Source organism: Chiloscyllium punctatum, chromosome 12 (genome assembly GCF_047496795.1).
Source record: "Chiloscyllium punctatum isolate Juve2018m chromosome 12, sChiPun1.3, whole genome shotgun sequence".
Taxonomy (NCBI): domain Eukaryota; kingdom Metazoa; phylum Chordata; class Chondrichthyes; order Orectolobiformes; family Hemiscylliidae; genus Chiloscyllium; species Chiloscyllium punctatum.
In genome coordinates, this window is record NC_092750.1 from 22,869,406 (window position 1) to 22,882,001 (window position 12,596).

Here is a 12,596-nt window from a genome sequence, read left to right on the forward strand (position 1 = left end):
TTTTCCAAACTTGACAAACCATGAAAAAATAATTGGTATCACATAATACTCGTGTTTCAATATGACATCAAGAGAATAAAGAATTTGCATTCATATAGCCCCTTTTGCAATCCGAACATGCTTTACATTAATGAAGGAATTTTGAAGTGTAGCAATTGTTGTAATATAGAAGATACCATGGAAGGGGAAGATGCTGCCTTACAATTCCTCACAAATAGATTTCCCAGGATCACCTAGACAATAAGGAACTGTTGGAAATTTCAGAGATTAGGAAAACAGGTCCTCTTGGTTCCATGCCTAAAGTTAGATTTTACGGAGAAACATAAAGGAGGAAAGAGAGGTAGAGTTAGTGGGACTTAGGAATTCCAGAGCTTTGAGGCTTGGCAGCTGAAGGTACAGTCACCATTTAGTGTCATGGACACACGAGGGACCAGAATTGGAAAAGTGCAGATATATCAAAGTCAACAGATGAACAAGACCATGAAAGGATTTGCAAGCAAAGATAGAATTTGAACAGCAACACATTGCTTAACAGGAAACTAATATAAATCAGCAAGCAGAGAAATGCACAAGATTTGATGTGGGTTAGGATATAGAAGTAGAATTCCAACAGCGTGGAAGTAGGTCCTTTGGCCCAACAAGTCCACACTGACCTTCTGAAGAGTATGCCACCTAAACCCATTCCCCATTGCTCTACATTTAGCCCTGACTAATGCACCTAACCTACACATCCCTGAACAGTATGGGCAATTTTTTTTTAGATTAGATTAGATTACTTACAGTGTGGAAACAGGCCCTTCGGCCCAACAAGTCCACACCGCCCCGCTGAAGCGCAACCCACCCATACCCCTAATTTACCCCTTACCTAACACTACGGGCAATTTAGCATGGCCAATTCACCTGACCTGCACATCTTTGGACTGTGGGAGGAAACCGGAGCACCTGGAGGAAACCCACGCAGACACGGGGAGAACGTACAAACTCCACACAGTTAGTCGCCTGAGGCGGGAATTGAACCCGGATCTCTGGCGCTGTGAGGCAGCAGTGCTAACCACTATCCCACCGTGCCGCCCACCAATTCACCTAACTGGCATATCTTTGGACTGTGGGAGGAAACCGGAGCAAAACCGCACAGACACATGGAGAACATGCAAATTCCACACAAACAGTCACCCAAGGCTGAGATTGAACCTAGGTCTCTGGTGTCATGAGGCAGCAGTGCTAACCACTGTGCCACTGTACATCCCAAATGAGGATGAATTTTAGATGACTGCAAAGTCACAAAACATGAAGGATAGAAAGTTGACCAGGGGAAAGAAAATGCACAAAATAGAAAAAAAAAGTTTCAACATTTATTTAATCCCACCAATAAAACATGTTATCAGCAACTCCTCAATAAGTGCATGCTTTCTTTAACTGAATTTGTTTATTGTCAATTTTTTGTGCAGTGGAAATCTAGACAATATGAATTAAAAATAAAGAAATTGGCTAAATCAGCTGTTTAAAATGTTTTTTTTAATTTTTAATTGACTTTAAATGAAGATACTACTTTGAATAATTTCTCTATATCAAAAATTTCTAAATTCTCTGTTAACAGAAAAATTACACTTGTCTTGAAGTGTGAACATCTGGTTTTGTGCTAGAACAGTTGTCACATGCACAGAAACAAAGGAACAGAAAGAAGCTATTTAAATCCTCAAACCTGTTTCACCAGTCAATTAGGACATGTCTGCTCGTCAAACTCCTTAAAAACCCAGAACTGCTCACAATACCCTGGGTGTGGTCTGAGCAGACCTTTTCATATTGAAACTGTAATGATGGATTAATTCCTCATTAAAAGACTGAATTTGAGTTTGCATATTTCCATTTAACAGCCAAATTGCTTTGAACCCCAAAATCACAGCTGAAAGTTATTCTGTTTCACTAAGCTCCTTTCAAAATGTCTCATAGAGCCTGCAATTCCACAGTTCTCATTTCTGTTTGCTAATTTACAGATTTCATGGAGGGCTGTTACCTGCCCATCAGAGGTTATATGGCCATAGTCAAGCAGTGGCTATGATATGTTAATAACCAACTACATCTTAAGTTAAGACCTATGACAAGTTGAGAGATGGAATTCAGTCAGAATTCTGATGGGCTTCCATGAGAAAGAAAAATCACCATAAAATTGTTGCATCAATGCAAAACTCAACTGGTAGATTAATGTCATTGAATTACACCCAACCAAAGGCTCTTCAAATAGCTTTAATTAGTAATGTCTTCTGAGGTAGCCATATAAGACATTTACATGTACAGAAAGCACTACATCTCCTGCCAATGCACTGGAACCGGAAGCTAGTGTCATTGACAATATATAGTTCCCTCCCCAGCCCTTTCCACTTTCCGTAAAGACTGTTCCCTCCGTGACTACCTGGTCAGGTCCACGCCCCCCAACACACCACCCTCCTGTCCTGGCACCTTCCCCTGCCACCACAGGAATTACAAAACCTGCGCCCACACCTCCTCCCTCACCTCCATCCAAGGCCCCAAAGGAGCCTTCCACATCCATCAAAATTTCACCTGCACATCCACCAATGTCATTTTTTGTATCCGTTGCCCTGATGCGGTCTCGTCTACATTGGGGAGACTGGACGCCTCCTCACAGAGCGCTTCAGGGAACATCGCCGGGACACCCACAACACTCAACCCCACTGCCCTGTGACCCAACATTTCAACTCCCCCTCCCACTCTGCTGAGAACATGCAGGTCCTGGGCCTCCTCCACCGCCGCTCCCTCACGACCCTACGCCTGGAGGAAGAACGCCTCATCTTCTGTCTCGGAACACTTCAACCCCAAGGCATCAATGTGGACTTCACCAGTTTCCTCATTTCCCCTCCCCCCACCACTTATCCCAATTCCAACCTTCCAACTCAGCACTGTCCTCATGAGTTGTCCTACCTGCCGATCTCCCTTCCCAACTATCCACTCCACCCTCCCTCTGACCTATCACCTCCATCCCCAACCCCATTCACCTACTGTACTCTTTGCTACCTTCCCCCACCCTTCTCTCTGACCTATCACCTCCATCCCCACCCCCATTCACCTACTGTACTCTTTGCTACCTTCTCCCCAGCCCCACTTCCTCCATTTATCTCTCCACCCTAGAGGCTTCCTGCCTCTATTCCTGATGAAGGTCTTTTGCCCAAAACGTTGATTTTCCTGTTCCTCGGATGCTGCCTGGCCTGCTGTGCTTTTCCAGCACCACTCTGATCTAAACATTGACAATATCATTGCCTATCCACACCACACTGAAATAAAGAACTAGTGGCACTGATGGCATTGTAGTGTATACATTATTGATGCCATCACCCACACTCCTTGAACAGTCTGCTCACTGATATTCAGTTTGTGTTCTACTCGGGTCACTCAGCTCCTGACGTTATCGTTGCCTTGATCTAAACATGGACAGGAGAGCTGAATTCCAGAGATAATGTGAGAGTGACTCCCCTTGACAGCAACACAACATTTGACAGAGTGTGAGATTAAAGAACTCTAGTAAAGCTAGAATAAATAGAAATTGGAGGTGAAACTCTCCACTGGTTGGAGTCATAACTTGCACAAAGGAAGGCAGTTGCCATTGTTGGAGGTCAATAATCTTCCTCCTCAACAGGAGCTCCTCAGAATAATGTCCTAAACCCACCTATCTTTGACTGCCTCATCAATACCTTCCCACCTTCACAAGGTCAAAAGAAGGGATGTTCACCAATGATTGCATAATTTCAGCACTGTTTGTAGTTCCTCAAACACTGAAGCAAACCATGTTCATTGACAACCAGGCTTGAATGATATTGAATAATACTTGGGCTGGCATCTGGCATTATTTGCACCATACAAGTGCCAGAGAATTCAACTATCACCCCTTGATGGTTGGGCATTACCATCTCCACAATCAACATCCTGGGCTTGTCATTGACCAGAAACTGAAGTGGAAATATAATCTTCCACAAGTGAAAGGTGCTTTTGGTTTGTTTGTTGGATAAAGTCAAACTCTGATGTTTGTTTATTTCATTCATATACTACTGTACAGACCGAACTGCTTTAGTGACGTTGTATGTACATTTTTTTAATGAATAAAGTATATTTTAAAATTAAAAAAAAAGAAACTAAACTGGACCAGCTATATAAAAGCTATAGCTGCAAGAGCAGGTTAGAGGCTGGGAATTCTGCACGAAGTAACACATCTCTTATTTCCCCACTCACAGTCCACCATCAACAAGACAGACAGGAATGTGATGAAATGTCCTCCACTTGCCTGGATGGGTGCAGCTCCAACAACACTAATGAAACTCGATATCATCCAAAACAAAGCAACCTGCTTGATTGGCACTATATCCAGCAGCTTTCGCATTCACTCCCTTCAACATCACCGCACACTGGCAGTGTACCATCTATAAGATGCACCACAGTAACTCACCCAGCCTCCTTGGAAGGCACCTTCTAAACCTTGGACATCTACCACCTAAAAGGACAAGGGAAGCAAATGCAGGGGACAACACCACCTGCAATTTTCCCTCCAGTTCACACACCATCCTGACTTGGAACTATATTATCGTTCCATTACTGTCACTGGGTCAAAATCCTAGAACTCCTGATAGCATTATGGGTGTTCCTACAATTGAAGGATTGCAGCAGTTCAACAAGGCAGCTCACCCCACTATCTCATGGTAAATTAGAGATGGGCAATGAATGCTGGCCCAGCCAGAAACACCCACAATCCTTAAATAATAATAATAATTTCAATATTAAATAACTGTACATTTGGTGGTTATTGCTGGCAGTGACCTCACAGGCATTGCAAATCCATGAACAATAAATGTGCTCTCTGCAGTTGCAGGGACAGCAACACAGCCTACAAGAAAAGCTACAAGTAAAAAAATCCGACAGTTCTTTCCTCATCTGTAAATTGCCTTAATTATCAAATAGGCAGGATTATGGCCTTTTCTCCACCAGAGGGGAAGTGAACTTTCCAGTCAGTACTCAATCTTAGTAATCAGTTTAGTATTTTAATAAGATTTTAATTTTAATGTTAGTGAGACCTTACCTGTGATCTATTTTCAAGCCAATCTTAAACTTAATGTTTACATGCAGTGAACTGCAGTGATACACAAACCGAAGGTGCTGTACCTTTACTGGCTCCCATGCAGAAACATAACTTAGAGAAGTAACATTCATTTATGTTTATTGACAATAGCTAGATGCAAGATCATTTTGAATCTGCATATATTACATCAACTGACAGAAAGAACAGATCAGCCAAACGTCAAATAAAAGTCATATGAAACAGCTAACATTAAAACTATTCAAACTAGATGTCTGCATTTAGATAGCACTGAGATAGCCACACAAAATTACTTAGCATTTTTGGAACTGGATTAATTTTAGACTGTAAAATTTCATTTAAAACCACAGTGTTGAGAAATTTCTAGAATACTATGTAGTTCATTTTTCGTCAAATAGAAGTTGATTGACAACAGCTGTTATGCGTTATGATATGAAATGGTTAGTCATAAGATTTTCAATAAGTTTTCATTACCAAGCATGAAAATATAAGTGTGTTCTTCTCTGAACAATGTCCTACATCTGGAGCAATACATAAAGGCAAAAAGCTTAAATCAGACCACATCCAGTTTCAGAGCTGAAAATGTGTTGCTGGAAAAGTGCAGCAGATCAGGCAGCATCCAAGGAGCAGGAGAATCGAAGTTTCAGGCATGACCCCTTCTTCAGGAAATTTTCAGGCACATGCCCGAAACGTCGATTCTCCTGCTCCTTGGATGCTGCCTGACCTGCTGCGCTTTTCCAGCAACACATTTTCAGCTCTGATCTCCAGCATCTGCAGTCCTCACTTTCTCCACATCCAGTTTCAGCCCAGTGCACTTGACCTGTATTTTTGGTTGGAGGTGGAGACATTATGTATGGAACAGAATACCAACATTAAAGAATTGGACCAGGCAGCATGTCGATTGCCATAGTAATTTCCTCCAGCACTGCTAGTCAACAGTGAGGTGTCTTGTGTGTCACTGTAAAGGTGAACTGTGAAGCTGTGTCTTAAATCCACGCAGAGGCAATCACCAACTTGGAGCATTAGTGACTGCGGGGCAAATAGCTTCACTGAATCCAGGAACTTGATTCATATTTTTCAGATGACCAGCTGGGAGGTGGCTTGAGAGTGTGTGGATTTCTTCAGTGAATGTTCTATGGGTGAGTGATAAGCAGAGTATGGGGTTAACACAATAAAGCATGCAGAGCAGTACCAGCATGTGTCAGGTTGGCGACTGCAATGTTTTACTGGAAATATAGTGAGAGCCAAACAAAACGAACGGAAAGATTGTTTTTTAAGGCGAAGCGGGGGAAGGGAGCGGAAACTGTCTTCCTGCTTTTCTGCTGTGAAAGGAATTTGGAAATTGGCAAGAAAAATCAATGTTTTTCAGAATAGCGTAAATTCGAAGCAAACTGTTCTAACTTTGAAACCTTACTTCTGGAGATTGACCTTTTCTTTTAAACTGCCCCATGTTGAAGTCCTGTAAAGTTATTCTTTACCAATTATTTGTAGCCCTTGTCACTACTAGTGCAAAGGAAACCCAGTGCCTCCTATTTAACTTTTTGATGGCATCAAAGTGGAACAGGCCCCAGGGTGCAGAAGATATGGCTAAGATCCAGATGACTAGAGCTGTGTCCCTTTGGAATTGAGTGAGATTTTGCAACCAGTTTTTTTTTAATGACAGGCCTAAGATGACCTTGTTGTAAAGGAGCCAACACTTCAATTAAAGAATACAAAGACTGAAAACTATTTCCCATCTGCTTAAACTAAAATTGAGAAAGATGCCCTCTTCATCCATCTGTGAAGGGCTTGCAAAAAGCAACATCAGCAGCCATGGATTCTCAAAGACACCAACAAATTTTAGGCTTTATTTGTTCCAGCTTGCCAGTACATCTTGGTGCTGTATTCTGTTACACGGTTCGATGAAAGATGTTTTATCTTGGATTTTGTCTGAATCACAAAGATTTATTTGTCTCTTTACAATATATTGTTGTTTACACAAAAGCTAAATTAGGTCACTGGTTTACCAGAAACTTAGCTGTTACGAGGCACTTCCTCAGAAACAGAACAACAGAAAAAACTACAGACAATGAAAAACAAACTTTAACCATGCAACAAAAGAAAAGTCCCTTCATGGTGGTTCTAAGAGAAATAAAAGGATTGATTTAACTGCCTGAAAATGGATTTGGCAGACTTACCACCACAATGGTTCCAATGGTCAACCTACTCTCATTTCTAGAAAGGTCTATCAACAGCCAGTTGAAGAGCCTGCCTATTTCAGACAGTAGATCCCTTATAAAATGCAAACTGAGGTCAGTTATTGAACAGGTTTTGAATCCCACTTTAGGTTAGATTTGATCAAAGCATCAACAGCGTGCTTCCTGACAATGTTCACATCACTTCACAAATAAATCTTGAATGAATAAGTGTTAAATTATTTCTGTGGCACCAGCATGAGCAGGGCTTCTCCTCCCAGGCCTCTAAAAATAAAAAGGATACTGCAATCCCTCCCCCTTCCCAGAGGAGTTTTCCCCTTCCAGATTTAGATTGGGTCACTTAACAGCAGTAGGCCAACAATAATGCTGGACTGGTTGTAATCCAGCTGTCCACTGCTTGTTCCATTTAAATGAAATTTCACTAGCAAAATAGATCCAGCCTCTTCAGATCCAGAAGGGACAAGCTACTGGTGTTTTCTACCTCTGGGCTGTCCTGTCAGTAAAAATGGACCCCAAGCTTTGTGAGTGAAGAGACCAGTGACAAATGAAGTTAAAATGAGTGGGATTTGTTTTAAAATGCCACAATTGCTACAGTTTATCTCCAAAATGATACAAAATTGGCTCAGTAGTATCACTCCTAACCTAGTTGGCCTTATCTGTCAGACAAGGCCAAGGCAGATGGTGAGCAGATCAACTAGAGAGGCAAACCTGTTTGATATTGTCCTCACCAGTTTGTCAATGACAGTATTGGTATGGGTAAACCTCATACAGTCCTTCTGGAGAGGAAATACCATCCTCACACCGAAGACATTAATAAGTACAGTAAAAATAACAATTATTCATAATAAAACCTAGTCCTTAATCTAACAGTAAATAACTAGTAAAGCTTCAAAACATTTTGATACAAATAGCTTTCTCTATTATAATAGAATTATATTCAATGTCCTATTTGCTTTGATTAAATTTAAAGTCAAAGCCTTCAGTGGACTTTAATGTAGATAATGAAGCTCTTGTTTGTTGGTTGGAGAACCACCGAAAGCCCTCACATTGCCTAGATTTGGGAATTAAGTGCCAATCAGGCACATAACTGGGCAGAAATAGGCCTTTCCCTGGGATCAAGGTCCCCTGCAGCAGAAATCCCTAACACTGATCCAAAAGCAGACTAATTTGAGGCTGGCAGCTATATATTATTTGGCAGTGTAGGAGGGTGGCAATCATGGGTATTGCACCCATCTGAGATCTAGATTCACCAAAGAATCCACTCCAGAGGTAAGTGATAGTGGAATGTAGGGGCCATGGGAAAGTGAGATTTGCAGCATTACCAGGCTACTCCCTAGTCACATCCTTCAATCAGGTATTGAGTGCATTTGAATGAAAGACATTCCCTGGAAGCCTGCAAGCAAATCCAACAGGTAGCATTTAAATACCCACTTTATGGCCTCAGTTTACAGTGGGGCAGGAAGGATGTTCAGGAACGTCCCTGCCCAGACTTCATTGGGACAGAGGTATGTAGGTGCTGCTTTTTCCACCACTAACCCTCTGTTAATTAAATACCCTTTCTACCTCCCAACCCCATCTTACAACAAATGATGTTGTGCATGGTGGGAGTCAAATCTCTGTCAACATCACCTGGTGTGGCTCTGGAATTTCAATCTCTGCTGCATTTGCTGCAGACGAGGAAGTAGACTGACAAGGTACGTGATTCTCTGGCCTCTGTTTTCTTTGATCATCTTCTCAGCCAGATGAGCTTTTTGTTTCCACTTGCCTCTTCAAACTGTCAAGCTGCAGAGGTCACAGCCATCAGTGACTGTCTTCCAGTTGTCAATGTCAGTAATTACCATCTCCACAGCTTACTTGTAGATGTCCTTGTAGTGAAGGATGCAAAAGGTTTGAAACCTACTGGTAATTCACAGTGCAGAAGGTCTTTGGGTAAATGGCCAATTCCCATCTGATGAGCATGGCCAAGTCAACACAGAGACCATTGGTTTAGTAATGAGTGTATGCTGCTAGAATTTGAACATTCCAGGGCCTCTGAATTGGCAACCTTGTCCTGTCAAGTGATGCCAAAGATATGTCTGAGACAATAAAGGTGCAAATTGTTCAGCATTTCCTCCTGACTAGTAACTGTTGTCCTGATTCCACTACTGTACAGATGTATGTAAAAGACACAGGTTGGTTTAGTGGTCTTTGTGGGGTTACTGTTATCCCATATTTTCTCAGTCAGATTTGAAGTAACAGCTGCAGCTTTTGTAACGCATGTGTTGATATCTAAATCAAGTGGCAGCCTGTAGGTGATTGTGGAGCCTAGATATATGAAACAATCAACAACCTCCAGCATTATATTGTCAAAGTTGACTGATGGCAACATGGTAACACCCTGGACCAGAACATTTTCTTCCCGATGCAGATGGCTAATAACCCAATCTTTTTACATGCATGTCTAGAATTTATACACCATTTCTGAACAACCGCTCCAGTCACAAGATTTTTTTTCATTCAATGTCATAAATGACTTGACTCAAAGAACTCTTTGTTCAGTCTGTTACTGCTTGTTCTCACATATAATGGCTAGTTGTAAACTCTGTTCCTTAACTCCATCACTTTCCCTGACAACTGAAGCAGACTGTAACCTCGAATCCGAAATGAGCTTCTAACTTGATATTTGCGTCATTATTAAGATCACAAATTTCCAACTCCATAAAGTTGTCTGCCTCTGTCCCCACCTCAGTTCATCCTATGCTGAAATCCCTAACTAAATGTTTTTTTATTAGCTCTAAACAAGGCTCTTCCAACATACTCTTGGCCAGCTTTCCACATTCTACCCTTCAAAAACTTGAGCACATCCAAATTTCAGCTGCTTGTGACCCTAACTCACTTCATTCACCCTTCATCCCTGCAATTATGGATGTGCACTGGCTTTCTAATAAACCAAACCTCAGTTGTAAATTCTTATCCATATTCTCAAATCCTCCATAGCTTCATCTCTCTCTATCTCTGTAATCTACTTCAGCATTACAACTCTGAGAGATAATTGCACTTATCTCCACTGGCTTGAATATCCCCAGTGTTACCTGCTCTACCATTGGTGGCCTCATCTTCAATTGCTTCAACTGTAAGCTTTGCAATACCTTTTCTACAACTGCCCAGTGCTCTCTCTTGCTCTCCTCCTTTAAGGTACTCCTTCAAACTGACCTCTTTGACCAAGCTATTGAACAACTGCTCTAATATCTCCTACATATATTAATCATCTAATTATATGAACCACTTGGATTGTTTTGTCTATAGATACAAGTTCAATTACCAATCCTAATGGCTATAAGTTGGGAAGGGCTATTGCCCTTTTAATGATGATTCCTTGAATAGCCATGATGAAGACTGCAACATCTCACTGTGGATCCAGCTAGCTGTGACACTAGGAAGGGTGGTTGAAAGACAGAGTTGTGGAAAACAGGTATATTGTTGTCCTGAGAAGGATGTGCAATACAGAATGAAAGCCATTTGTCTGGAAGTAAGATTCACACCTTCTCCAGTTCTGCGCAAGAGTGTTGTGCAAAGATGATCTGACAATCTGGAAACTCCGGTCAACACAGGACCTCAAATTCAATAAGACAGGCAACTGAGCAGTGCTAGCTGTCATGCAAGCTGGCAGAGCTGAAGCCAAGGTTCCATCATGATGACCATGTTGAACAGAATGGTATTCATTATCTACAAAAAGCTTTGCTATAAATTAAAGCTGAACACCTCCATGGCCTATATGCAAACTCATGGCAGGCTAATCATTGCATCAGGTATCATGTGATGTTTGACCACAAGCCTTCTTCAGTAACCTGGACCCTTGATGCCTGCAGCTCAGTCCTCTGCTGAAGAGCTGGTATTGTGATCATGACCTACATTTTCTCCCCATGCCCAAGCTCCTGCAAACTTACAATGTGTTCAATATGAGGTATGGCTAAGTAAAAGCTGTAACAGTGTTGGAAGTGTGAATATGAGCAGTGATGTTTAATGGGCTGAGTATAAAAGCAAGCAGGTGAGAGAAGTATTGTGGGAGTGAGATTTGAGGTAATAGAGGTGTGAGCAGGGAGTGAAATAGTAGCGTCCTTATCTTGACAATGTCGTGATGCTACCAAATTAAAGGCAATTGTGTCTATGTTGTTGGGGAAAAGCTCCTGACACTGACTTCGTCAGTGGCCTATTCCCAGTAGTAATGTTACCTGGAAGTTATTCTTCTCCTAAGGAGGGTGCAGGGGCAACAAGGTCTCTCTTCTCCTGTGTGCACTAACCTGGATCAGGGTTTTAAAAGCAGCACTGGAAAGCCTGCACGCCCATTGTACAGGCTTTGCAGCCATTGGTTTTTGTATCCAGGGTGTGCCTCTTATTTCAGAAGAGCTGACTATCTTTCAATTGAATCAGACATGCCCAATTTCACCCTACTCCCCTCAGCCCACCCAAAGGTGTGCCTCAATGAATAGAATGGATAGCACTAGGCACATGACCTTATCATTTAAAATTGTGTTAGAACTGGTCGAAGAGCACATCAATTTACTAAGATTTTCATAGGAACAGGAGTGGGCTTATCCAGCCTTTGGTGCCTGTTCTGCCATTCAATGAAATCATCGTTGAACTGTGGCCTAACTCCATCTACCTACCTTTGACCCATACCCCTTGATACCTTTTCTTAAAAATATATCTATCTCAAATGTAAAATTAACAACCGATCGAGCATCAACCATCGTGGGTGGACATGAGGTCTAAACATCTACTGTCCTTTGTGTGTAGAAGTGATTCCTAACATCTTTCCTGAACAGGCTGGTCCTAATTCTCAGACTATGATCCCTAATTCTAAAATCCCTAACCAGCTGAAACAGTTTAGCTCTACCTGAAGAAGTGTCACTGGACCAAAATGTTAACTCTGCTTTTTCTCCACAGAGCTGCTGAGTTTTTCCAGCGATTTCTGTTTTTGTTTCTGACAAGTAGCATCTGCTGTCTGTGGGTTTTTTAATCCTTTATTAATGAATTAATGTCTATTAATGAATTCCTATGCCAAACTTTTTTATTCCTTCAGCAATAAAATCGATAAATCTATTCCAACTTGATGCTGTGCAAATCACACCAATTCAGTCTCAAAACTCAAATTTAATCGCATTGAAATGTAGAAGGTACGTTGACCCAGAATGTGACTAAGAGCAAACAAAATCTTCAAACTCAAGAGTCATTCATCATTCACTAAATGAGGCTCCAAAAATTATTGGATTCAGTATTTCAAATGGACACTAAACATTAAAGCTTTCATCCAGTGGCTTTTG